General features: G+C 33.7%; 1 long non-coding RNA gene across 1 annotated transcript in view; it reads right to left on the reverse strand.

Moving 5' to 3' along the window:
- Positions 1-5,216, reverse strand: part of LOC147065109 (uncharacterized) — a 459,822-nt gene that overhangs the window by 321,724 nt on the left and 132,882 nt on the right. The gene's annotated exons all lie outside the window — the stretch shown is intronic.

Here is a 5,216-nt window from a genome sequence, read left to right on the forward strand (position 1 = left end):
ACCACCTCTCACGAAAAACCAAACAAGCCACGAAACAAGTCTGAACACATTATCTTTAGTCAAGTTCATTAGTTGTCATAGAATTTCTTCCTCCACTTGTACTGATAAAGCCATTACAGATGATGTTATTAACCAAGTTTGACCATTATCCATGCTGTATTTTTTAATATTAACGAAATTCCCAAAATATTTGCAGTGAATATATTTTCTTACAACAGCGTTTTTCGGATCTTGGTGCAAGTGCAAAAGACATTTCCAAATTTCAAAAGCCATTTGGCTGTACAATTAAGGAGCTTCCGTCAGATTTTCAATTAGAAATGATTGGTCTGCAAACTGATGATGATATGCTAAAAATGATGTTTAAAGAAATGGATCTAACCCAATTCTATAAATTTTTTTCGAAAGATAATTAATACGGTCAATTAAAATCATATGCATGAGGATTTATATCTATATTTGGGAGAACTTACCAATGTGAAAGGACATTTTCGAAAATGAAGTATGTAAAATTGCAATACAGGTCATTATTAACAAATGACCATTTACAAACAACTTTAATGATAGGAAGTACTAACTTCAAACTTCAGAAATATTATATCAGAAAAAAACGATGACATTCATTGTATTAGTACTAAATTTAACCAGTTCTATTATACATTAATTAATAAAGGGAAAAAAATCTTTTTTGTATGTGTCACATATAAAAATTGTCACTTCCTAATAAAAAAAATTGAACTTGTTTCTTTTTTGTTGCTCTTTGAGTAGAAATTACCCATGTAAATATCTTAGAGGTTGCTAGAGTATACGCTTTATAATTTTTTTTGCACTTTTTAGTACACTGATACATCTCTTGCCTGATTAGTCCACATAAAATTAAATCAACTGATATTCATTTATATTAATATAATATGTAGATCCAAATAAATAAATTGATAATATAGGGAAAAAAATATTTTTAGAATATATTACACCATTGTCATCCTTTAAACTTATGAAGTGGCAACTCTACCTGGCCTGCCGAACTTAAAAATTTAGCGATTGTTCCCTTTTAAAAAATATTTCCCGGCCTCTGGTTCAGATGATGAAATAGGTATTGTATAAATTTATACACCTAACAATTTCACATAAAATTTGAGACTACAAATAATGAAAGTGGACGGCATTCTATGTCTACCTAAGGGCGGCACTTTGCCTAGAGCCTTTGTCTAAAAGACACGGTAGCGTGGTGTGGAAACACAAATGGACACTTTCAATCGTAGTTATTAAACCATCGATAACCAATGGATGCGACAGGTCACACCGACTAGCTAGCGGAGTTGAGCATTTCAACAGTGGTTACAGTGTCCATTGCTGGAATCAAAGATCGGTACGTCTGAAAAAAATAGGGAATGTATCCGGAAAAGTATGGGGATCGATGATGAAGTGACGACGAGGCATGAGGTGAGAATGAAAGGCAGATAATTATTATATTATGTTTTTTTGAAATTGCCCAACCCCCCCCCCCCCTTAGACAATTTTTTTATGTGCATGTCTGAAAAATAAACTTACCGGATTTTATACGTTTAAAGTCATAACTCACATTTTGCCATGTGAAAATTGTTGACAAAGTTGACAAAGTTGGTGTCATAACTGACATTTTTCAATGAATAATGTCAAGGCCCTTTCTCACCAATCAGGGAGCTCTATTTTTCATAATGTGCTGTGTGTCTGCAGCCTTAGGAGTATTTATATATATTGAAAAAAAAAATTTAAATCGACTCACTCATTAATATTCAAGGGAGTTCAATACTTTTTTCTTCTAATTACAAAAAACAGTGCTCTGGTGATTTTTTGCGATTATCTCAAAACTCAATTTTTGGAATATGTGAATTATGACTGTAGGGCAGGCAACTCATTTTTCCTTTAACACGCATAATAATTATATGGACAAGGCTTGCGACCCTCCAAGATGTCCTTGTGTGTGTGTGTAGTTTTCTTAATGTTTTAATTAGTCTGGTTTCAAAGTTCACCTAAATAAAAAAAATCTTTAAATCTAAAGAATGTCAGTGCATACTAATGAGGTATTTCACTATATGACGGGCGTTCATTAAATTATCTACCTAGGTATAAAATACAATAATTAGTACATTAAAACAAATCTGCTTATTGGGACTTATCTTTAGGTGCAAAACAACATGCTCTATTTGTAGTAATGTGGAGTGATAAAATGTCTTCTATGCCATCCGTGGACTGAAACCGTATGCGGTTTAGAACTGTGTGCCATACTTGGCTTATCTTTTCTGTTCTTGGAAATATATTTTCACAAACTATATTATAAGCATCTGATCGTATCCGTTTATACCATACTCTTACACTTACAAATTTAGTGAAAATACATTTTCATGAACAAAAATCATAAGTTTAGTATGGCACACGGATCTAAACTGCATACGGTTTCAGTCCATGGATGGCCTCTTAGATAGAATAAATGAACACATGGTTGACATCTAATATGGGAGTCTGCACCTTCAAATCATATTTTTAATTAGTTCTACAATCCTATGAGGATCTGTGCCACCTCATAAATAGGTTTTCGAGAAGTTGATGATAGCCACTTGCTCAACCCATGAGGTAGGTACATGCTCTGGGTTCAAACACACATTGAAAAACAACATGTGAATTTTCCAGACCTTGGACTCGAATCCGAGATCCAAGACTTTCAGATCCATGTACAATTTCTGATGCATGTATAGTTTCAGCCAATAATGATTATTGGTTCCCAACCTTATTTCTGCTAAGCCCCACTTCAACGCTTCAAAAATCTCCATGCCCCCCCTATAAAAATTTATAGTTACCTAATTAAGTCTGAGAAAAAATGAATTGCTTCAAATAAAAAATGCACACAGGCAATAATATTTTTAATTTAACTTTCGTTGGTAAATATGTATACTACGCTACATGTACAACTCAGAAGAAAATTAGTGCGATCCTTTATTATGCTCTAGCTCCACCTTTTTAAATAGTCAACAATGTACTAATACAAAGCGGCTCTCGTGATACAGTGGGTAAGGCACTGGCCTTCCACCCGAGAGTTCTGGGTTCGATTCCCGGTCATGACAAAAACATTTATGTGTTTTTCTCAAAGCCTGGGCGTTTGTGATTGTTCAAAATTACTAACAACCACCTTGTACGAAAAAGCAAGGACATGGTTATTAATAATTCTAAAAAAAAATGTACTCATACAAAAATGAAAAAAAATATAAAAATAAACTAGGTTTCACCACATAATATATATAATATTTTTTTATATTAATATTATTATATTTGTATATTTTTATTATTAATTATTATTAATATATATATTTTTATATTTGTATTTTCATACGATGAATGTTCTTGTTTATTAGCACAATCAATTTCAATAGAAGTCAATCTAAATTCATCATCGTTCATTGACAAAATTATCGTTCCTAAACAAATTTGCCTCAAATTTCAACATCATGATTTGATCCTTTCATTTCATTTTTTCACGATAGCCAGCACACTTTACAATATCATAGAAGTGAGGTATTTTAAAATTAGTCAAGGCAGGTTTGCAAACAACCTTTTATAGGACTGTTTTTTTTATATAATTTATAACTAGCGGTCATTTTATAAACTATTAATTTGCAAACTGCAAACCTGTGGCTATATTATTAATTGTGTTAAACTTTTCACGCCTCCCTTTCCAACACTCCGTGCCTCCCAGTTTGGAAATCGCTGCTCTAAAGTGTGCGCATGCGAATTCTTCTAAAAAATTGTCCGCACAAATGTTTCCAATGTTCACAAACGAATTTTTTAGAAAAAGTAGTTTGCAATATCAGATTTTATGACTCTAATGATATAAAGTACAAAAATTGGATAAGAATATTGTGCGATTTACAGAAAAATAATTACTGCCTTTAATAATTTGACGAGTCCATGTATCTATACAAAAATGGTGAATATTTGCAAAATTTTACTGCTCAGTTGAGTTTATGATTCACACACATAATTGAAAAATTAGAGGGAATGTTGGCTTCCGCTCTGTTCGTGTGAGCCGACTATGAATTTGCTTGATTTGTAATAGCATTCGGTAATAAAATGTCTTACCAAGCATGGGAAGAAGTCAAAGAAGATCAATGAACACACCGTTGTGAATTATGGGAATCTGTTCCTTCAAACTATAACTAGGGGTTTCAGAATCTATAGTAGGGATAATTACCAGCCCATAGCTTTGTAAAAATTTTCAAGGACATCACTTTTCAAGTAATAAGGAAATCAAGGGTGAGGAAGACCTGGTTTTAAAATAGATTTTCTTCCAAAGGGTTAACAATGATGGTGCAGGAGTGGTCCATTTCTTGTAAAAACAAAAATCTGTTGATACAAAACCTTCACTGTGTGGAGGTCCACATTATGATCTTATTAGTATCGGACATGGTCTAAAAAATTAAATAAATAAATCGTTAGTGTAGAAGTGGTGGACAAAGTACATTTAATTGTCAGGGTATTAAGTCATTATGATCTATCAACCCTTTCATACAGAGGTGGAAGTGCTCAAAATAGACCGGAGCGCTACTCCGGTTCGTGAAATCCTTGCGACTGCCGCTCCATCTCGTGGAAAAAATAAAAAAAGCGCTCCGGTTCGAGAATTATTATGAAAATCATTCCATTACAGTACACTCTCAGTAATCCGCCGCTAGATTATCCGACACCTAGGTACTATAATCCGCCGTTATTTTTACTAGTTGAAAGCACAAAATCAAGCTCTATAAATCGCCGGTATTCGATTGTCAAATTCAGTAGTCCGCCGCGTACAAGTATACAACGCAGATGAGACAGGTTTATTTTGGAAACTTTTCCTTCGTAAAACGTACGTTCATCGCGAAGAAAGTAATCCCCTTTCTGCAATTTCCAGTTTTAAAAAAAGATCGCGATATAACGAATCCGCATTCGCCGGGGTCGCGATGAACGGTGGGGGGGGGGGGGGGGTTACCCATATTACTTATACTAAACAGTGACTTCCTGCAGGAGTAGAAAAACCATACACTGTATATTATATGCGGCAAATAAATGAGGGAAAAATATTGATAACATAAAAATGTAGCCTACCCAAATCTTCAGCTGTAGGTAATAGTGCGAATCAGATCTCTAAAAAACTGTTAGTACATTATTCTCTGTCCAAGGCTATATAATACGTATCTATATAAAGGTACCTT

The sequence above is a fragment of the Rhyacophila brunnea genome, unplaced genomic scaffold (assembly GCF_057557595.1).
Source record: "Rhyacophila brunnea isolate RB1 unplaced genomic scaffold, BYU_Rbru_1.0 scaffold_6, whole genome shotgun sequence".
NCBI lineage: Eukaryota > Metazoa > Arthropoda > Insecta > Trichoptera > Rhyacophilidae > Rhyacophila > Rhyacophila brunnea.